The sequence below is a fragment of the Nanorana parkeri genome, unplaced genomic scaffold (assembly GCF_000935625.1).
Source record: "Nanorana parkeri isolate BGI_ZX_2015 unplaced genomic scaffold, ASM93562v1 scaffold121, whole genome shotgun sequence".
Lineage (NCBI taxonomy): Eukaryota > Metazoa > Chordata > Amphibia > Anura > Dicroglossidae > Nanorana > Nanorana parkeri.
In genome coordinates this window covers 1971651-1996236 of record NW_017306389.1, presented here as the reverse complement: position 1 = coordinate 1996236, position 24586 = coordinate 1971651, and the positions used below count along the sequence as shown (strand labels likewise).

Sequence of the window (24586 nt, the reverse complement as noted above, 5' to 3'; positions counted from 1 at the left end):
GACCCACACAAGTGAAAGCAAAAAAAAAAGTGTGTTGAGTTCCCCCCAAAATCCACATTAGACCCTTTAGGTCTAGTAGGAATTTTAAGGTGGAACCCCAGCCCCCCCAAAAAGGGGGGGGAAACGTGGGGTCCCCCCGATCTACAGGGTCTGGTATCAATTGGGGGGAACCTCACGCTTTTTTTTTTCTCCTCTGCAGACTGTAAAAAAAAAAAAGACATTTTGTGTCTAATGTCACTTTGCTGCAACGAAATTTCGTACAGACTACCGCTAACGAATTTCGTCTGAAATGTTAGTTTTCAGAAATTCGGATTTGTTTTAATTCGTCATTTCTGTTTATTCGGAGATTCGGATGCATCCGAATCTCTGAATAACAAAAATGTATCAGAAAAACGAATTTTTCTGAAACAAATGTCACGTGTCTAATAAGAAGTCAAAAATGTTAATCTCCTGAGAGTGTCTATATTTTGTAGCCCCACCAGCCAAAATCTGATTGCTAAATGAAGACTGTTAACTCGGAATCCAAACACAACAATTCTCTTTCTATAACTTATTCACAAATTAATTTTGCCTGAAATTGTCATTTAACATTGCCCCTGTAAATCTGGCCAAATAATGGATGTTTTGATAGAAATGGGAACTCCCAAACTAGTTTGACTGCCTGCCACACCCACGCCTGACAGCTCTGGTCTTTCCCAAGCTAACCTAATTATAGATATTACATAGGCCATTCATACGCCACCGCTGGATCTCTTCAGATGAACACAGACTTTCATTATGAGCGTGCACTGTGCAGAGTCACTCATACATGCTCCTTTCTCATACAACTTACCAGCAGTGAATATGATTTTATATCACATTTCTGAGTAATGTGGGCTTCCAGGCGGTACCAGGGGGTCATGTTTTTAAGTGGAACAAAACTGTCATGTGCTGCAAATGAATTTTGTACTTCATGGTGCTGCGGTTCAGATGACAAATGTGTGAGGAATGTGGGCAGGAGTTAAAGGCACGAGGCCTGCTCTATCAAAACTTGTGCAAAGACACATGGAGGCAATGTTAAAAGAGTAGATTCTAACCTTTTTTTTGGCTTTATATCTCTTTTGGGTCACAGGAGTATATTTACTAATGTATTGCTGTTACCTAAAGTTAGCAGATAGTGAGCTACTGCCCACTATATACTGACCGAGCAGAGCCATGCCACATCCTGGGAAGGATCCCAACAGTATTGTATAGATCTACCCCGGTGTCTGATTGACAGCTGGCTCTGCCTCTCTAGATCCAGAGCCAGCTGTGCCCATCCCCTCCCCTGTCTGTCCCTCCAATGAGTGCTGGAGGAATGGAGAGAAGAGGGGGCAATCCCTGGGGGGGGGTTAGGACTGACAGTCACTTCTCTCTGCTGGGAGAAGACAGTGAGCTGAGCTATTGGTGGTTCCATGATCACTCAGCTCTCAGTATATAGAGCCGCCATGTAACAGCGTTCAGTGTTCCACTCCAGCTCTACGTATTGGGAAGGGTGTACTTCAGTCCCCAGACACACGCAGGCGTCCTCATTGGTTTCAGTGGGTTCCTGCACGCACAACAAATATGGAAAAGTAGTGCATGTAGCACTGTTTTAACTGTCGGAAACATGAGGGAAAATGTACATTTGCCCAGCCACGTTTGGGGTGCTATTAACTGATAATGGCACAGCAAGCATGTTTTTGATGCGTTTTGTAAATGTGTGTCAATGCATGCATTTTTGTGCACGTTTGCTGCATGTTGAAGGAACGCTCAGGTGTGAATGGGGACTTTTTCTCCCAATACTCCTCCTTTAGTCCACGTCACACCTAGGATTTCATGAATGCATGCCAAATTCGGGGGGAAATGCGCGCTTTAATGCGTTCAAAAATGTGCAACAGGCTTTGCAGTGCAATTACTAGTTATTGGCATCCCAAAAGCGCCCAGGAAAGCACATGGTTTTCCTGCATGTTCACATGCGTTAACACACGCACAAACACGTTGGAAAAAAACACTGGACGCCTGTAGCAGAATTTGCTATGTGAGCTACTTTCCTGCATTTGTTGCTCATGCAACCCATTGAAATCAATGGGCAATATGTGTCAAACACGGGAAAACAAATGCGCACGAACGCATGCGAATGCAACATGCATTCCCGTTACTCTTAGGTGTAAATGGGGATTTAATGATAGTCAAACTATGCTATTTAATAAAAACTAAAAAGTCAATTCAGACTTTCTGCTATTTAGAGTGACAGCATCAGAGCTACAAAGTTACAGCAAAGTTTAGTTCAGGCTTGGAATTATGGCGATGATATGGTAACTGTATCATGTGATCTTATCCAACAACAATGAGAAAAACATGCTAATAAGGAATAGGGGTATATGGGAGCAATGTCAGACACAAAAATCTTTTGTTCTGTTTGTTTTTTTCTACACAACATAAATAACTTTAATTTGCCAGAGAAGGAACATTTCTATAACAAGAGAACCTCAGAATGAATACGCTGCATTTCATTTGATAACATGGCATAACAGTTTAGTTGACTTTAGTGAATCTTCTCCATATTCAGCAATGTCATCTTCTCTCCTTTACAACTTTGTTACATTGCATTAATACCATCAGTAGGATTGGTTTTGAGTCTAGTGATTCAAACAGAGGCATTGATGGGGGGCAACCCTGGGCACCCAGGTCGAATTATTGTGGGACCTATAGTATACCATGATGAAAAGTGAGTGCAGCTGTTCCTTGTTCCCCAAGTTTTTGCATCTTTTCTCTTTCCAGTCTCCCTTCTTTTCACTCCCTTTCCTGCTGCACTCACTTAGAACTAAGACAGTCCCTATGCTCCTCGACTCTACCTTGTGGCCATAATGCTGTATTACAGTACATTACATTCAACCTAAAAAGAAAATATACTAATGACGTCACTTCTTGCCTCTACTCACATAGAAGGAACGTTCACAGAGATTCCGAGGGCAAATGTCTCTGTGAATTGTTTATAAATAGACCCTTTAATGCAGTATAATAATTTTAGTATGATAAATTACATTTGGAGGTCTATGAGACCAGAAGAGAGTAACAACTGAGGACAGTCCCTCTAAAACCGGGACCGTTGGGAGCAATGCATTAGAAATGATTAAAACTAACATTTGCAACCTTACTAATACAAACATTCTTTGTGCTTTTCATAAACTTTTGCCTATAGGACTGAGTGTTGTATTCCTTTGTATTGTATGATGACATCATTCAAACCATAAAGCTGTGATACATAGCCATTATAGACTCAGATTTCACTTTGTCGTGGTATTGTAAAGCAACCACCTGTTCAAAGAATGTCCTTTGTGTTACATTTTAATCTTAAATTTCTGATCACATGACTGCAAACAGGACAGAATTACAGACACTTTGTTTAAAGCAAACCTGGGAAATTCAAACTAAGCATGATATATAAATGACTAAGCAGAGGTTCAGTGAAAACTACATGTCAAGTGATATAGGAAGAAATGCAGCTCAATGCAGACTGAACATTTTGTTCCTAGCTGGGCCCTGCCAATCCCGGTCTCCCAATTCCTTTTTAATGTGATGACCGACTGCTGGTCATGTTGGTCCCTCTGTGAAGATGTTGCCCCTTCAGTGCTGCTGGGAGTATCACAGAAAGTGATGCAAGGGATGCTTATATATCAATAAGGAAACACGTGGAGTGGGTAGTGAATGGTGACGTGTGGTCAGGAGCATAGTTACAGCGGACCTTCACCCATTACAAAAAGTATTTCTCTTCTGTTCCTATCTCTTACACTTCCTGATTCCTTGCTCGGTAAGAAATACACACATATGTCCTGAATCTTCCTGGGATTTCCACATCACATCCCAGGAGGCAGTGTGCCACGGGATTCTGCATGTGCACAGATGTGCCATAGGTCTCTGCCAGGTATTTGGGACCTGGCAAAGACCTGTAGTACATTCACACATACATGGGAGATTCATATTCATGCACACAGATGCCTTGGGTCTTTGCAAGATCCCAGTTCTTATAAGCCAACAGCATTTGTGTACATGCCTGGGAATCTCCAACGCGTGCGCAGATGTATCGCACATCTCTGCCTTGCCCCAAATTCCAGGCAGAGACCTGCAGTACACATCCGAAACCTTGTGGCACACTGCCTCCGGATGTGATGTGGAAATTCCAGGAGGCATCAGGCCATCTGTATGGAATTCTTGCCTAGGTGAGGAATCAGGAAGTGTAAGAGGGAGAGGGGAGGTGGGTTGCACTTTTCCTTCTGACCATAGAAAATCTGATGATAATCTATAGGTGTATGGGTAGCTTTAGGAAGTGCAATGTATCTGACTGCAAAACACGAAGATACATTATGTAAGATTCTGGAGTCAATGTGTGGTACTATAATGGTATATCTTTGAGTTTTAAACCATTTCCAAATTTAAAAAAAAATTGCAAATAGGAGACACAGAGAAAAGACAGAGCAGTGGAATAAATGAAATAAACTGAGAAACCGCAGACACACAGCACTGTATCTGAAAGATGGGCTGGACCAGCTGTTCAACAATTATAGTATGAAGAGATTACTGGAACTGCCACAGTTTTAGCCTAAATCAAATCCTATTAAAGCCTCTAAGCACAAAAACAAAGGCAAGCTTAACCGTGCCATTCTTTCCCAAGTCTAAAAAAAACTGCGCTTGGAGAACCCCAGGAGTTGCGTTACTGTGCAAGTGACAGACAAAAAATTGGAACATGACTTACAATTAATGTAAAGAGACAATTACACGGACATTAAATGGAAAATCACCAGCACTCGCAGGGACCAGAACTTTGGTCACTATGTCACCCTGAAGAAGAGACCCTGTGTGGCCCAAAACACTGACTTTAAAAACGCATGTGACATATGTTCAGTAAAAAGAAACAGGAATTCAAGTTCTGATCCAATGTGAGTGCTGATGATTTTCCATTGAACTTTGAGGCTACATGGCGCCATCCGTGTCATCACTGCGAGCACCAACAACTTTAAGGATATAATGTTGTATGGAGTGCAGGAATGTACATGGGCATCTGACTCTTAAATATGTTGGTTTGGTTTTGAGTTGTGTTGAGTTGCTTAGGCAACACTTACAGTTCTTGTCCCTCCCAAAGTCTTAATATAGACAAAAGGCTGATTAACTCCTTTCTCTGTCACTATGCTCTCTCTTTCTATCAGCATGTCCCTTGTTAGCACCTGAGTACTGCAGCACAACTGATTGGCTGCCTGTGCTGCTTCTCGTTCTCCTAGTCTGAGCTCTGCTGTACAGGGGTTGCAAGAGGTAGATGTCCGGTCAAATTAAAGTACGTATGCTGCTTGCATTTAAAAAAATACATTTAATAAAGTAATAATGAATACAGAGTGGCAATACTTTAACTTTTGAGTTTCTTCAAGCCAAAACATGACAGGTTCAAACCATTCCCTGCACAATGCAAAACTAAAAAAAATAAAACTTTCTCTATACATATAGTTTCAATGTAAACATAAATCCATGTTAGTCATTTTGCTTGAATGGATATATAAAAGGTAAGTGAATGGTAAATGTAATATTACATTCTCAATTTTTTTCAGTAATAAATCCAGATCAAACAAATATACATTGTCCAGCAAATTATTTCTTTACATTTTTGTCTAAACACTTACAGTCATCACGTTTCTAAACAGCTCCAGTTCTCTCAGCTCAGCTTCCCTAAACCTTCTGTCCAGCACAAGATCAAAGGACAGAGCAGTCTCTGACATCCGTTCATCTACAGGAAGGGAGGAGGGAGGGGAGGAGGAAGGGGAGCAGGGAGTGACTTGCCTTGCTGTGCCTGTGTGTTTGTGGAGACACACACACAGCTTACTAGCACACACAAGGGTGGCTCCATAGAACCCTACAAAGGAAAGGAGCCAATCTAAAACAGGATATAAGGGCCAGTGCTCAGAGGACCAACTGATGCTGCAGGAAGCTAAAACTTGTAAACATCAAAAAGCAGCATTTATTGTAAGTGATTTCATCAGCATTTGAAATGGCCTTAAAAAAACTTTGACTTTAATATCACCAAAAGCAAGTGCATTAGGTCATGACATCTCTGTTAAAGGGGAAGATAATGATTTACACTGGATGAGTCTCTTCTTCAGCAGACATCATGTGACCAAAAAAAGGTTTCTGTGAGCAGGACTGGGGGGGTAGTTCTCAAGGGAAGATAAGTGTATCATCCTTTCTGGTATTCGTTATTTTTATATCCTAGGAATACTGTTAGGGCCATATTTATAAAGCAATGAGTTATGATTATTATTATTATTATTACTATACAGGATTTATGTAGCACGAACAGTTTGCATAGTGCTTTACAAAATAAAGGGAGACAGTACAGTTACTGTGACTTTTACCAAATATTCACCGTCGGAGAATCAATCCCTGAACTTTTAAAATGCACGCACTAGAAGATGGAGCTGCCGTGAGGGCTTGTTCACATCATATACAGTGCGTTCCAGCGCGGTTAGCTGCTGGAACACACTGTATCGCACAGTAAACTACCCCCTTCATTCTGGGGCGGGAGGGGGCGTGGCAGTGCATTGAAGTCAATGGTACCGCAGCCACGCCCTCCGGCCCGCAGTGCGATTGCCTACACCAGAACACGGGCAAAACAATGCTTGCATTCCGTTCCAGTGCGATCGGAAAAAATAGAGCATGCAGCGGGCTATCGCACTGTGGGCGGGGGGCGTGGCTGCAGTGCCATTGACTTCTATGATAACCACACCCCCTCCCGCCTCATAACACGGAGGAGTTTATTATGCCATAGAGTGCGTTCCAGGAGCTAACCGCGCTGGAATGCACTGTAACTCGTGCAAACAAGCCTTGAATGTCACATTCAATAGTTTATAAATATACCCCCAAGTGTAGCTTTAGGTTAGCATTTGAGTCTAGGTCCCTTTTGGGCTTTGCTTTGTTGTGTTGTCAAATCAACATGTAAAAACCTAATTACATTATTATTCACTACTTTCCCATGTGCATGCTAGCATACCAGTTGAAAGGTCATCTTACAATGGATTCTTTTATAAGCGGGTGGTGGTAAAATTATTCATATGTTCCACTGGGAAAACCAGTTACTCTTGTCACTACATTATTATGCCCTCAATTAATATGATTATTAATTCAATCAATCATTTTATTTATCCAGTAGCTACATTAGACCAGTAGTCTTCAGCCGGTGTCCAGGATCCACATGTGGTACTACAGTCCTTTTGTGATCCTGAAAAAAAGATATTGTGTAAAATTCTGTTTTTCAACCTTTCCTATAGTTTCTTTTATAGACAGAAAGAAGGTCGTAGTGAATTCATGTCCTTTTAAAGTAGTACGTAGAGCTGGTTTCTGGAGTATGGAGCAACTATACATACTATTGTTGTCTTTGTTAATGCAATCAAAGCTTACTTGAAAGAATCCCTTTTATGTAGTGAGTGCTGTCTTCTGTCTGCATATCACTTTCATCAACTTCCTGGATTCTCAGTGTGTTTTGCATCTCTTTCCCTGCTGCTTGATGTGATGCAATTTCGAGTTCTCAAGACTACATATCCCATCATGCATTGCTTCCAACAAGCAATAATAATGTTATAGTTTCAAACGCTGAGCTGTAGTTCAGAAGGAAGGCTCTGTCAGTTTTGACCAAAGGAAGTCCATATTCACGGGGCAGAGTGAAATTGTGTCACTGCGTTGAAGCAGTACATCCTATGGGCATCCTCAATAAGTATGTTTACAAACTTCTAGATGGATATGGTTATTACGAGTGGAATGGAACCTATGGGAAATTCAATATAGAAGTATTTATTTATTTTTAGTTTTTGACCATGGATGCCGTTTACCAATAGTTCTAGTAATGGTTTACACCAATGCTTTCACCAATGCTTTCACCATTACTGTGTTTCATTACACTTCACAGGAAATCTCCATTTAAATGTAAATTACAAAAATATTGAAGCAACAAAAAGCAATGTATCTCCTATTATAAAAAAGCTACAGTTGGCCAGACTGACCCAAATAACGTAAATCACACCACATCCCTCATATGAAAGATTCTTAAGGTGCCCATACACTGCACGATTATCGTACGATAATCGTATGCGATCAGGTTTTCGTACGATAATCGAGCAGTGTGAACGGAGACGTGCGACCGTTTCTACTGTACGGTTGCACGTCTTCTGTCGAACCAGCATGTTCGAAAACCAGCCGGGAATCGTACGATTCTCGGCTGGTTAGAACGGTGCTCGGAAGATAAATGCTGAACGGGCCGGTGTGCGCACGCGCACACTGCCTGTTCAGCATTGCGGTCATCGGAAGCACGCCTCTCAGGAGGGCGGGCTTGCGATGATCGAGAGTGCGATCTGCCTGTCCAAGATGGGCAGATCGTACGTTTTTTTAATCCCTTTACAACCATCGCAAGACTAAAGTTCAAACGCTGAGCTGTAGTTCAGAAGGAAGGCTCTGTCAGTTTTGACCAAAGGAAGTCCATATTCACGGGGCAGAGTGAAATTGTGTCACTGCGTTGAAGCAGTACATCCTATGGGCATCCTCAATAAGTATGTTTACAAACTTCTAGATGGATATGGTTATTACGAGTGGAATGGAACCTATGGGAAATTCAATATAGAAGTATTTATTTATTTTTAGTTTTTGACCATGGATGCCGTTTACCAATAGTTCTAGTAATGGTTTACACCAATGCTTTCACCAATGCTTTCACCATTACTGTGTTTCATTACACTTCACAGGAAATCTCCATTTAAATGTAAATTACAAAAATATTGAAGCAACAAAAAGCAATGTATCTCCTATTATAAAAAAGCTACAGTTGGCCAGACTGACCCAAATAACGTAAATCACACCACATCCCTCATATGAAAGATTCTTAAGGTGCCCATACACTGCACGATTATCGTACGATAATCGTATGCGATCAGGTTTTCGTACGATAATCGAGCAGTGTGAACGGAGACGTGCGACCGTTTCTACTGTACGGTTGCACGTCTTCTGTCGAACCAGCATGTTCGAAAACCAGCCGGGAATCGTACGATTCTCGGCTGGTTAGAACGGTGCTCGGAAGATAAATGCTGAACGGGCCGGTGTGCGCACGCGCACACTGCCTGTTCAGCATTGCGGTCATCGGAAGCACGCCTCTCAGGAGGGCGGGCTTGCGATGATCGAGAGTGCGATCTGCCTGTCCAAGATGGGCAGATCGTACGTTTTTTTAATCCCTTTACAACCATCGCAAGACTAAAGTCTTGCGATGGTTGTAGAGTGTATGGCCACCTTTACTGTGTATACCTATTGGTAATTCAGACTTTTTAGGTGTTCTATCAATAATCCACACATATCACATTATTTTAAATGTATTTATATTTTATTTAATACAAAAGTAAAAGGACATTGATATCATAAAAGAGGACACCACAGGTCTCTAAAAGCAGAGAAACACTGCGTGTTATCATAAGTTAAAGTTCCCTCCATCTTTTTCCATGCTACATGATATTACCCCACCAGTTAGCAAAATTATTGAGTCCACTTTCCTGTTTAGCCATAGGTGTCATACATGCTTCTCCTGCTGAATTATTCTGATGGGGATAACGCTGCTTCTTCCGGAATTGTGGAGAGTATTCCTAGATCATACAAGATGTGTAAATATACAGTATTTCACCTTCCATAAACTCTTTCATACAGATGTACACTCACATAACAATTTCTTATTCTTAATAAGTGGCCCTTAATTGAACATTCAAAACGTTACCACTTACATGTGTGATCACAATTTCACTTGGAAGGTGCTCAATTCAAGTTTGTATCCATGAAAGCGAAAAAAGGATAAATAGGAGGGATGCCTCATACCCCACACATTTTCTAAACTTATTATTAGTATTGGATAGAATGTAGAAGGATAATGACCGCTGTTTGCTTTGGTTTTTTAGTTTCGGATACAATGTGGAAGGGTAAGAATTGCTGTTGGCTATGATTTTTTTCAGGTTTGCATAGAATGTGGAAGGGTAAGAATTGCTGGGGTTTTTTTTTTTGCATAGAATTTGGAAGGGTAAGAATTGCTGTTTGCTTTGTTTTCTTTCTTTTTGTTTTGTTTTGCATAGAATGTGGAAGCGTAAGAATTGCTGTTTGCTTCGTTTTCCTTTTCTTTTTTATTCATTTTGCATAGAATGTGGAAGGGTAAGAATTGCTGTTTGTTTTGTTTTCCTTTTCTTTTTTATTCATTTTGCATAGAATGTGGAAGGGTAAGAATTGCTTTTTGCGTTGTTTTGTTTTATTTTATTTTTGCATAGAATGTGGAAGGGTAAGAAATGCTGTTTGCTTTGTTTTGTTTTTTTGCATAGAATGTGGAAGGGTAAGAAATGCTGTTTGCTTTGTTTTCCTTTTTTTTTTTTTCCGTTTTGCATAGAATGTGGAAGGGTAAGAACTGCTGTTTGCTTTGCTGTTTTAGTTTTGTATAGAATGTAGAAGGGTAAGAACTAGGGATGCACTAAGGATGACATTTTGAGACCGAAACTGAAAATAAGAAAATTGTTAGGCAGAAAACAAAATTATTATTTTTTTCAAACTTTCATACAATTTTTAAATTATTTTAAAATTATTTATTTTGCTTTTTTTTTTACTTTACTGTTGGGTGCTCTAGGGAAATATCAGCAATCTGAACAGACCCCTGATATATCCCTTTTGAGGTCCCAGAGTCCTCAATCTCTTTTTCTGTTATGAATGAACAGGAATCCTCTATACTGAGTGTTCCTATCCATTCATACATTGTGGATATAGTGTAAGTTACTATGTCCACAATCATGAATGAACATGAAGTGATGTAGATCACTACCCATTCATTCATTCATAACTGGCTGTCCATCCTGAATGGGCTGTCACAGGAAGTGGGGCTGGCGGTGGGGCAGGAGAACTCCACTTCCTTTGGCAGATCACAATGCTCTCCTCCAACCTCCGCTCTCCATAGGGGTAGGAGAGTTCTGCCTCCTATAAGATGGCAGCTGTCACCACCCTGCACCACTCTCCATCCTGACAAAGGTGGCGGAGCTGGGAGGGGCGGGAGGAGAGCTCTGCCAACTATAAGATGACAGCTGTCACTGCCCGCACCACTCGGCATCCTTATCACTGTCATAGCTGCTCGGCGTCTTGACAGCTTCTGTCCTCTGCACTGGGCGCTGGGCCACTGCATCAGAAGGCACACAGACCAGCGCATCGGCCACATTTTCCTCTGTCATGCACTTTCGGCAATTTGCCAAAAGTGCAATTTTTGGCCGAAATGTTTCGGCAGACGAAATTTAGGTGCATCTCTAGTAAGAACTGCTATTTGCTATGTTTTTCTTTTTTAGTTTTGCATGGAATGTGGAGGGGTAAGGACTGCTGTTTGCTTTGTTGTTTTAGTTTCGGATAGAATGTAGAATGGTAAAAACTGCTGTTTGCTTTTTTTTTATTTTTGCATAGAATGCGGAAGGGTAGGAACTACTGTTTGGTTTTATTGCTGTCTGCTTCATCGCTTGGGAGATTCACCCTCATTATTGGTGCTAGTGAACAGTGTCTCCGGCAGGCAGAATGTGATGGGAATTCCAACATTTTTAAGTTGTCATAGGAACAGAAGGTGAGAAGAAATCTAATGTATGAAATTGTTCTGGTGACAACTGTCTAAAAGGAGAGACTTTGGAGAGATACCCTTTAACTTCCTGTTGAGTCTTTGGGACAGAAAGTGAAGATGAATATCAGTGGGGCACAGACAGAACAAAAACAGGTCTTAACCATTCCTCTATACAAAACGAAACATTTTTCTTTGCTTTATATACACTTGACCACATTATTATGAACACATACAAAACTTTTCAATTCAATAATGCATAATTGCCACCCATATACTGTACCATACATATGTTTGGACAGGTTACAACGTATATGATATATGTTTATGTCAAAGTATGAGTAGACAACCTCACCCCTAGACATTCTGTAATTTTCTGTGTTGAGTTTAAAGGACGACTAGCACACTATAAGTGACAATTGTGTTTGAAAATCACACAGATGAATAGGTGAAAGAATGTTTGAGAATGTCAGACATTGTTTAGTGAGAAAAGCAGTATGCAGTTCTTAATGTTCATAATTTTAGCCCAAGCACATGCTATAAGCTGGGGATTTCCAGTATTTGACAGTATAACAGCCAGAACTGTGAACGATTTATTTCTGTGCTGCTGCAATGATATTGATGAACTCTTGCACCCTGTTGTACAACAGTAATATAAAGGTGTCAACCAGTGCAGTCATGGAAGGACTGGGCTGGGGGGGGATGCAGTAGGACATTTCCCCTTGGGGCAGTACAAATAATATAGTGGTCCAGAGTGGAGATAGTTCCCCATTCACACCTCAGTCATAGTGGGACCCACAATCAGATGTCTAAGAAAATTGTATACCTATCTGTTCACTTTTCAGACTTTTTCCCTCACAATGAGGGCAAAGCTGAAGAATATGTTGCAATCATTTGATAACGGAAGCTGAATGATAAGGATTATTTGTGATGATGGCATTGCATTTTATTATGATGATGATTATTATATACCTAACTAGGTCTTATTTTCGGGGAAGGTCTTACTTTCGGGGAAACACGGTATATAGGTAGGTCCATATCATTTTCACAGAGAAGCAGTCATATTGTTCAACTTATAAATAACTTCCTGGATCTTCGATTACATTCTCCCTTTTCTAACATTTATACATTTACATATGTGAAAAAGTTCTACAAAAACATGTTTTTTAAGACAACACCTATTTTTCAACATGGTATCAGCACCATGGTTCACGTTGTGGGGTGCACTTTTAGCCCACAGTAAACTGACCATACCTTGAAGGGCTCACATGGTTCTGTCTCCTAGGCCAAATGTTTGGAGTACTTCCCTAAGTGCAATGCATTTCCATACTATATAAGATAGATAGATAGATAGATAGATAGATAGATAGATAGATAGATAGATAGATAGATAGATAGATAGTATTACAAACACAGTATATCAAACTGGTAAAACTGATAAAAACACAGTGGAAGTGATGTTATTAACGCAGAACTATAGTCAACTGTGAGTCCTCCAGGCATATGCCAAATGTGCAGGTTTACATAAGCACATTATGACAGACTTACCTGCCAAAGTACCCTTCCAGCTTTGGATATCTGTTATCTTCCATGTTGCTCTTGTCATCAACAGAGCATTGCTGGGAAATCTCATCTGTAATCTCACGAGATCTCAGGGAAAGGCATTTTCCTCCCCTGAGATGATGCGCATGGTCATATGTTTAGTCACATGTTCCAGAAATCCAGGAAGTAAAAGGAGATGTAAAGATAAGGGTAAAGGTCCGTTTTAAGACCTGAATGCAGGAGATAGAGATGTAGGTGAAACTTGTATGCAGGACATATATAAAAGAGCACCTGTTATGTATTTTTCTTTCTGTGTTCTGGAACTTTCTGGTAACTAGTTCCTTCACACTAGATCTCATGCTTGTAATACTTGCTTTGTGTGTTAAGCCTGCAGTGATTTTATACAGCAAATGTAATGAATATGTAAAATGATATGAAGGTTTTATATGATAGAATTTATCCTCAGCTAAGGAATTCTCTACAGAAAGGGGTTTTTACTTACAGCTTCCTTTTGTTCCTACAGTTTTTGCTGTGGGACTTCCGTAACCATTTATGATTTATATTGGTTTTAAACAATAGCTCCTGTGAAACTTTGCTTTCCCCTTTTTGACTAGAAGCGACAAGGTGTTTCTGCTGTATATTACTCACATTTGCTTTTCTGTACCAGTGTTCTAGTGTTTAAGTACCATAATGAATTATAGAACAAAGGGAACTCCATAGCAATGAAAGTCCAAATAAGAAAGTGCGGTTATTGATAAAAATTGCCAGCATGTTTTGAGGGTTTATTAAGGATCTCCTTCTTTGAGGCTTCAAACTTTCAGACCTTCTGCTATAAATAGCTGAAGGATTGAATAACGCATCTCTTAAATCTATCTTCAAATCAGAGTTCTCCAAGTCTGAGTATTCCCATTTCCTGAATGTTTAAAGCCATTATGTAGGAGGTCTTCTTAAACCTGTAAAATGCATTGGTTTGGTTATGGAATTTTTATCAATAAAGGGGCTTTGCTCATTGGAATTTACCCTTTGTTTGGCCTAGTTACTTTATAGTTGAAGTATTGGCTTGCTAAAATCACTTACCTTTAAGACGTGGCCTTATAGAAGGAGACCAAATATTTGGGATCTAGTGCCACAGAACCCACACCTGCTAAGTGTCATAATGTGCACATTCAGGATCAATCAAAAGGTGCTTTCCCCTGGACAAGGGTGAGAGGGCCCCTTGCGTAATCCCTTTTGTTGGTATGCTTTGCACTCCTTTTTTGTGTACACTCCTTTATTGTAGGCACTCAGACCTGGCTGTTTCAATCTGCTTTGTCTCATGGATGTACTGCAAACTGTTGCAATTTTGTCCCAGCTAACTGAACACACCTTCTCTCAGAATCCAAATAAGTGGCCACAGTTTGAGAATGTTGAGAACTTGCCTATTGGGGTTACTATACCCATCTACTTACCTCTACTGACCTGATATCAGTCAATCCACTCCGCCTATGCTATGCATCAAAAACACTGAATTTAGTACAAAATTGGGCAGAAAGGCTGGAATAGGAGGACCATTAAAAACCCTCAGATTTTTTAACATAAACCAATACTGTAATGTGTGCCTTACTTTAATCCATGATCGTTTCCCTTCTCTTTGCTGCTCTTCCTTTTAAATCCTTATCTCTTCTCATGCTAGGGGAGAACTTCCCTTTGCAGCTGAGTGCCTCTTCCTGTAGTGCTGGCTCAGGTTGCAAACCTACACATAGACACCATATATCCATTCCAGAGACAAGGCAGTCTGCTGCAAAACAGAAGTTCTGCCCAGTATGAGGACAGATACAGATTTAAAAGGAAGAGCAGCAAAGAGAAGGGAAACAACCATGGATTACAGTAAGGCACACATTACACTATTGTTTTATGTTAAAAAATCTGAGGGTGTAATGTCACTTTAAGTGCTTTGCATGCAACATGTTGCATGTCCCATCACAGAATCAAGGTCAGGGTTTAATAATATTTAAGCAACAGACATACCCTATTATCTTCTCCTTTCCAGTGAAAACTTAAAATACATATTTTTATTTAATCAAATTATTTAATTTTGTATGCCTCGGTACTCCAACAGAAAGATCTCACTGCCATAACTCCCAACTCTGTCCTTGTCCCTGTCCTTGTCCACCTGAAAGTTTTGGTTGTTTCCACCCACCTTTGCAACTTTTTTAACATTCTCCATAATGTAAAATAAATAAATGATCCAGCAAGGACTGTGGGAACCCTTTATATCAGCCACAGAAAGTGTGAAGACTCAAATACATAGAACTCTCCAATAACACCCCTGAGAGATGTAAGAAACTGTCAGGTGAATTAACACTCTTGAAACTGAAATAGTAGTTTTGGGTCTACTGAGCATTAACATGAAAACCATGATGAAATAACCGATTCTGTATATGCTCGGCGCCATCCCAGCATGATTATGGTGACAGTATCATACAAACATTTGATTCATCTAGAATGTATGTATAATTCAGCAAAATAAGTATGATAAAGATTCTAAAACTGGTTCAGCAAGGAACTACATTAGTCATAAAATAGGGACAGCTTTTGGTTCCATGGAGAGATAAGTTAGACATTTCATATGCGTATATAACAAATACGCAGAGTTCATTCAAAGACCGTCCAAGTATAACACACTCCAGATACAGGATTGTTAGCACATCAGTGAATTCATCTTGTTTAGCCTTATTATTGTTGGAGCAGTGCCCTGTTCACATCCTGTGTCCTGTAATCTTACCTGGATATGAGAAAAGCCCACAGAGGCCAGATTCAAAGGGGACAATTTTAGACATTGGCAGACTTCCATATGTCCTTATTTTATTTCATTTCTTATGGATTTTTGTATTTTTGACTTTAGGGGGAAAAAAACATGAAAGTAACCTTTCACTAAATCACTGTGAATACTGTTATTTATATTACGTGATGTGTTTAGAATTATGTACATAATCAACCTTGGTCATGGATTGCACAGTAATGTGGCCTGCCTATTCTATTACTGTATGCAGCATGTATATGAAGAGATGTCAAACCGGGAGAATAGTTTATAGGGTAATAAGGAAGCGGTATGCACTGCAGCAAAATTGTGTGCAGCTAAATTGTATAAGGAATGTGGTTTAAAAGTTGGACTTGAATGCACGCAAGTAAAAGAAGGAGCTGTTGGAATTTAGGAACATAGGAAGTTGAACAAGGCACTTAGCTTCCTAGAGTTAAAAGTTTGAATTGTGAACTTATGTAATATATTTATTGTTTCTTTGTATTCATTTTTTTATGTGTTATACGTTTTTCTGTCAAAATAAACTATATTTACCCCTTTAGAAAATCACATAATGTCTATTAAACCTCTCTTATGTATTCGGACAGTTTACAAATAACATGAAAGTGTTTGTAATCATCTGTCCCAAGAGTTCCAGGAGGAAGTCTGCTCCCTGATCTGGACTGATATGGCTTGGAACTTTCCGATCATACAAGTATCCTGTTTATAAAGGTTCTTCAATGAGATTTCTCTGGCAGAGAATTAGGGAGGGCTAACAGCAGGCTTTGTTTGCCTTATACTACAAATGATAAATAATTATAATTCTTGTGCTGGGCAAACCTATAATGCAGCTGATGTTTTCCCCATTACTGCTTTACCATACTTTCTTCTACAGTGTGTCACTGTGTGGAGGCAGCCATCTTGGTGAGGATAAGCATGGGGTAAGGATAAACATAAGTTCAAACCAAACCCAGCCGGTTTGCAGATTTGTCCAGTTGCCCCACTCCTGAGCCTCTTCCAGTATTGCCACTGCTGATAAATGACAGCTTACAGCCAGCATGTTTGAAATTAACAAACCAGCAGGTATCCCGGATGATGTCATTGGACAAATATGGCAATTACCATATTTGGTCAACAAGGTCACCCAGCATCCGGTCACCCAGCATCCCCAACTGGTTTGTTTATATTCAGCACCCTGCAGGTATAAAGTTATGAGGCTTAGGACACAGGAAGTACACTGTTATTTTTCAGGAGGAATTCAAGACAAAAAGGTAAATGTTTTAGGGAACTGCTTAGGTATAATTATAATTCCTAGATGTTCCCGAAAATATATAAAATCTTCACTTTTTGAGTTCTCGGTGAAAGTGGCAACAAGAATAACTGAAGTCTCTGTATCCTCTTAGTCTGAAAGATTGTCAGAAAACATATCACCAAAAATGAAGCTCTTGTGGCTGAAGATGCCTCTAATTTGAATTCATATTCTGTGCAGCCTTTTAGATTAAGCAGAAAGCCAATGGCACTAGTGGGAAATAACTTTTGGGCATGTTCTCTACACAGGCAATTTACTGAATGCCCAGTTGTCATTGCTGCAAGGAAGCTTTAAAGTTTTCAAGATTAGATATTTTTCTATTAGACATAGCTGGCTGCAGATTGAAATGTATTTATTCTGCAGAGAAATGACACATACAATTTAAAGAAGAGTATACAGATCTCCCAGGTAATGTACAATTTTAATTCACAATGAAATTATACATATAAAAAGGGGCAACCTACAGAGGATTGCATTGACAGGACAAGTAAAGAAACATGTATAGGTTGACATCAGACAATGATATCTATATCTTCCTCGAACAACCCCAGACAGATGTCCATAAGTATCATAACAGTACTTCTGCATCTATACTATCTGCAATGGAAAGTTTGGTCTGTTCTGTCAAGATAAAGACTAAGGAACAATGAACTATATACAATCATTGGTTTGCAGTTTCTGTTCATTTATAACATGGAATGTCTGTTACGCATCAAACTGTTTATAAGCAGTATGTATATCCATAAATTACCATCAATGGCAATTCACTCACAAGTAATTATCCTCAGCAGTCTGAAGCGCTTTGGAGGAAGCAGCAAAAAAGGAGTTTTGTGCAGTTTTTCTACCTTAGTTTATGTGTGTTTACATGCATTTTTATCCAGTTTACTATATTGGTTCATACATAATTACATGAATTTACATCAGTTCCCATCACTTTATGTTATCATTTAACATGGTTTTACACGCATATACATCAGTTAACAGCAGCATACTTCACCAGTTCACTGGGTTTACATGCATTTACATCAGTTAACAGCAGCATACTTCACCAGTTCACTGGGTTTACATGCATTTACATCAGTATACTTCCTTTGTTCATATAAGTTAACATTGTCATTATTATTATACAGAATTTATATAGTGTTCATAGTTTGGGCAGTGTTTAAAAAATATGAAGAAAGAGAATGCAGTTGCAATACAATTAAAAACCAGGGGGCTGGGGGGTGGGGGGTCATGCTTGTGAGAGCTTACAATCTAAAAGGGTAAAATAATAAAAAAAATGTAACTGTGGGGCAGAGCCTTAGGCGGCATCTCATTGGGGGTAGGGGCTTCCCATCTAGCTCACTGATGTCTTTGGTTGCCAGTGATGTCAGTGAGCTGGGCAGGACCGGATAGAGATCCGCTGACAGCACGGCTCTGACACAGCCAGCGGTCCCACAGTATCTACTCAGCATCTATATACAATACATCATTGAGATTATCTTTAAAGAAGAAGTATTGGGCGAGTAAAATATACTTTTTCCAATATTTACAGTCAGTATGGTACACTGCAGCCCTGGCTCTGCACAGGATTTGACTTTTTTTTTTTAAAGTATGTTCCAGAACAAGCGAGGTTGGGGATGTTGCAAGCAATTTAAACGTGTAACTTTGCACTATATAAAATGAATGCAAAGTATGATACTTACAGTAAATTATGTAAGTAGAAGCATGTTCCAACTTGCATCCTAATAGCCCTAAAGCAGCAGATGAAACTGATAGCAATGTGGAAAGCATACAAATATTACATGAAACAGGGATTGTAAAAACTAATCTCTATATACGTAGAGCAGGGAGGTAACTCCACAAACCAAACAGATAAAACTGGCACTGATGTCACTACACTGTTGTACCCTCAGTCCAAATTTCACTTGGGGGCAGACTTCTCAACCTCAACTGGGGGGTCTTGAAGCACATATGAAAAAGAGAAAACAGAAAAAGGCACCTCCTCCTTGGGTAATATCATTTGTTAAAGGACAATTTAAATGGACCAATATCCATTTTTAATTTTCTTTAACAAATGATATTACACAAGGAGAAGGCACCTTCTTCTGTTTTTCAGGGAGGTAAATGCTTTAGTTTTGTGCCTTTGGCGTAAAGATTTACCAATAGCAGTGACAGAAAGGAGTTCAAAAACCTAATATCGGTATTGGTCCACAAACTACAACATAGAACAGCCAACGTGTCTCGGAGGCTCAATGAATAGAAGGGATGCACAGATACCATTGGGAGGGGGGCTCACAGAGGAACCTGGCCTTGGGGCAACAGAGAGAGTAAATCCAGCCCTGACAGGGGCCATGCCTAAACGTACCCCAGAGCCTCTATCATCTACACACACTTATGAATATCCTCCACAATTCCTGAAGAAGCAGTGGTTGTCACTGTGAAACATGTAAAATATTGCTCTCACCCAATCAGAAATCAAAGAATGATATCTACCATGGATAAAGGGAAAGTGGTATTTAAGATTCCACTGATTAGTGGGGTAATATGATGTGTCATTCTGTGGAGGGATTATAAGAGTATTGCAATGTATGCATTGGAAAATGCTCAAATGTAATGTGGCATTCTCTTTTTTTTATCCAATAGATATCCCACCGCACTCCTTACCAGTATGCCCCTAGGAAATGGGTGCTGAAGTGCCTGTGGATGTGTCGCTCAAATCCAAAAAGATAGGGTATGCCATCAGCACACCAGAATAAAGTGTCCCGAATGTCAGGGGATGTGGGGGCTGGATATTTTTACATTTCTTCACTGTTCTGTTGTATTTGGGTGTTGTATATAAGGAGAATTGTATATTGCATCCTTGTCATAATGAGCCTTATAAAGGGACCCAGAGTGGCCCCAAAACTTTGCCTTCTTTGTGACATGATGTGAATGCGTCAATAAAGATATTTTGGACACTTTATTCTGGTCTGCTGGTGACATACCCCATCTCTTTGTTATAATAAAACAAATATGTTTCTTAAAATGTACAAAATATATTGAAAAGATTGATTGAAGAGGTGATGTATGTGCATTATTAAGGGAGCACATGGAAAGTTCCAAATAACAAAAGACGTACGTAATTTCTATAATAGGGATATGGTGTGGTTCACTGAATATAGTCTAGTCTGGTCGTATAAAATGATTTGGACTTATCTGACAACAATGGTATCTACTGCTATTTAAATACATTACTTATAAAGTTTCTACTGCTATTTAAAACAACCGCTGCATTTAAAGGATAGCCATTAACCCCTAAGCCCATATGTTAATTACAATAACTGTCCAGAATTTCAAAGGTCAAAAGTGAAGCTTTCATCAGTGAAACAATGCATAGATAATTACTTGATTAGCCAACAGCAAGATGATGATGTAATAACAAAACCACTGCACTATGTGAATGTATAATAAGCTGCTATGCCAAAAAAATAGTAAAAACACTATCCCCAATATTGTGAACCAAGTGACACTGGCTAAAATAAATTAAAATTAAAAACTCCTATGTTTTGTTTTTCATTCATCCATAAAGTGTTAACATGTGTGTGCATCCCTCCTCCTAGATCCAAAATCACTAATGCAACATAGTTATACAAATGTGAAAACAAAGCCTTCCCATTCAGTTAAATAGTATCAATGTATATATAGTTTTGTCACCGTACCCGAGTGACGAAACTGGTTGGTGGGCGGAGCATAGAGCCCCAGTGCAAGGGTTAAGATTGTTTCTGCCTGGAGTTCTTTTTTAATCCAGCCCCAACCCTAACACATACCCCAAACCTAAAACTGAACCCAACCCAAACACATTACTCAGCCCTAATATTTAACCCAACCCCAAACCTACCACATAACCCAACCCCAAAACTAGCACTTAGCCCAAACCCAAAACTAGCACTTAACCCAAATCTAACACATAACTCAACCCCAAACCTAACACATAACCCAACCTTAAACCTAACACATAACCCAAACCCAAAACTAGCACTTAACCCAAACCTAAGACACAACCCAACCTTAAACCTAACACATAACCCAACCCTAACATTTAACCCAAACTTAAAACGGAACCAAACCCAAACACATAACCCAGCCCTAACATTTAACCCAACCCCAAACCTAACACATAGCCCAACCCTGACATTTAACCCAACCCCAAAACTAGCACTTAACCCAAACCTAACACTGAACCCAACCCTAAACCTCACACATAACCCAATCCTAACATTTAACCCAACCCCAAAACTAGACCTTAACCCAAACCTAACACTGAACCCAACCCCAAATCTAACACGTAACCCAACCCCAAACCTAAGACTTACCCTAAACCTAGCATTTATCCCAACCCAAACCTAACACTTAACCCAACCCTAACTCTAAAACATACCATAACTTTTACAAATGTGTCCTTAACTCTTAAACTCCCCCCAACAAGTAACATGCAAAAAGAGCACTTAACACCCCCATCCTAATCCATACAATAATCCTAACCCGCAGAGCCTAACTAACCTCGGTTGCGAACCGAATCAAACTGTGATCAGACCGCAATCTCAACTAGAGGAAGCCACGACCATGTGTCAGAGCGGGGAAGATGGCTGCGGTTGTGTTCGTCACGCCATGTGGAGTTCGCGAATGGAAAACTTTCCGAAACTTCCTGTTCGCGAATTTATTTGTTTATGAACCCAGGTACCACATTGTATTCAAAACATCGCTCAATGCTCAAATACCTTTGTGAAAGGTCCACCTTTAAAAGAAAAAAAATGTGCATTCATTATTTTTTCCATAGGAACCAGTAAATCATTGCAACTACAATCAGTAGATCACGGGCGCAATGCTCTGGCTCCTGCAGACTCTTCCTCCTATCCCTATTCAAAGCGAGGTACAGACATGCAGTAACATGGACAGGAGGAAGTATCAATGGACTACAAGAGTAATGACATCACCTCACTTGTCACTTGTATTTGATTCAGAACAACAAGTCACTTTACTGTGGTGTCAGATGGGACTTGTGGTTTCTCCATTCACAGATCCTGTCAAAGGATCTGTGAGTGGATGACGCAGCTGTGTGGGCAGAGTGACCATGTTTCATGTTGCACCCTGAATATGGATGTAACGTAAAATATGGCATAAGCTTAGCTTTTAATGTATCATCATGTAGTATTATAGAAAAGTGACCACAATGGGGGAAAGTCAAAGAAACTGGAGCAGACAGAATCATGAGCAGTTGCTCATGGCAACCAATCAGCTTCTCTCTTTTATTTTGAAAGCTTTACTGAACAAAACTAAAGCAAGCTTATTGGTTGCTATGAGCAACTGTTCTAGATTCTGTCTGCTCCAGTTTTTATGAATTCCCCCCAATATGTCTAAACACAAATAAAATCAAAGAACCTGCAACTTTCATTTACAAACCACACAAGTATATAGCAAATAGGATTTTAATGTGTAACAGAGACAAGTATTATCAGCAAAGCCCTCCAACCCCTATTCTACTGACATTGTATTGTAACTGTACTGTCCCCAGCATTTTGTAAAGTGCTGCACACACTGTTGGCGCTATATAAATCCTGTGTAATAATAATAATAATACTTTTGTGATAATTATTATTATTATCTCATTGACAGCCAGTAATGTGTTTCTCAGCAGCGCTAATGGTGGTTGAGTAGAAGCGGTATAGAAAGTGGCCACTAGGGGGCGCTGTGCGTCTTCAGAATGGGAACACCAGGCTTGTATATGGCCGCTCTCCTCCTCCTCAGTCCCCGCCCCGGGTTGTCATAGTGACCACATGGACGCGATAGAGGAGCGATATAGTGTCATGTCTGTTCCCTGTACACAGAACTTCACACAAGGTGAGTGGAGTCCCTCGAGAGTCAGGAACGTATTTACATCTTCACTGTAGGATTTTCCTTTCTCATACTTGTGTATATATAATGGGGAGAATTAATGAAAACTGGAGCAGACCATTTTCTTCTGGCAACCAATCAGCTTCTTTGTTTCATTTGCAAAGCTTAACTGAATACACTGAAGAGAGACGCTGATTGGTTGCCAGAAGAAAACTGTCTTCTCCTGTTTTCATTAATTTTCCCCCTATATGTAATTACAGAAAGAAAGTCCAATCACACACACTGCAAGCTTCGCTGAAAAATGTATTATAACACACAGGTACACATCGTCCACCATGGATCCTCTTCACTCCTCCCAATATGTACTGCACATTATACCATTAGGGCCCATTCACACTTGCAGCACACATATACACGCAATACGTTTATGCACATTTTTCCACCTTTGCTGCGTGTCAGAGTAGGGCAGCCCATTCATTTCAATGGGGGTGTCCTTCACGTGACAAATGCAGAAAACAATCCTTTGCAGCAGTTTGAGCTGCAAGCTTTATGTGTCTTTTGCCCACGCGTTGTTACATCTTTGTTATGCATTAATATGCGCGAAGATGTGCACGTTTGGGGTGCCATTAACACGTACTAGCACTGCAAGCATGACACGTGCTTTTCACATGTTTCATGCATTACCCTTGCATTGAGCGACCCAGCTCCATGCACATGGTGTAAATGAGCTTTTATGGTGTTGTGGCCTTACCACGGCCATATTGCTGTTTAAAAAAAAAAAACATCACTGTGCTGTTATAAATGTGCAGAGGGCTTTGCTCATTTAGGGATTCATAAGCCAGGGAAGCCTCATTCATATTAATGGATGGGGAAGAAGGTGCCAGGAGGAGGGGAGCCTGATCACATGACCTGTCAAAGTGTTATTATTATTTTTACTATACAGGATTTATATAGCGCCAACAGTTTGCACAGCGCTTTACAATATAAGGAAGACATTACAATCACAATACAATTCAAGACAAGATGGAAAGGAGGGCCCTGCCCGTGTGGGCTTACAATCTAAAAGGGAGGGGGAAGTGATTCATGAGGAGGGAGCTGTGTGGGGATGAATTGTTTGATAACGTGATGGTTGAGTGTTTAGGTTGAGGTGGGATATACAGTATGTTTAGGTTATGCAGGGAATACTCCATGTGACACCACAGACTCCACACCATGGTAATGATGGGCCTAGATTAAAGAAGATATACTTACCTGAACCTCTGCTGACTGCTAGACCGGTTTCTGCAGCCTCTTCTTTCCTGAGCTCCGGTAGACGTAATCACACCCCACGGCCCAGCTTCATTTTGTTTTGTCTTTATTTTGGATAGAGATGGGAAGAGTGAAGAACAGATACAATTTGAAACCTAAGTTTAGTTAAAAAAGTAAAATCTAATAAATAAAAATTAAATTTAAACCAACGCCGCCGCCC

The 24586-nt window shown here is 40.0% G+C and overlaps 1 protein-coding gene across 1 annotated transcript in view; it reads left to right on the top strand.

Annotated features, from left to right (window-relative positions):
• Positions 1 to 24586, top strand: part of DLEC1 (deleted in lung and esophageal cancer 1) — an 82977-nt gene that overhangs the window by 7322 nt on the left and 51069 nt on the right. The window lies entirely within an intron of this gene.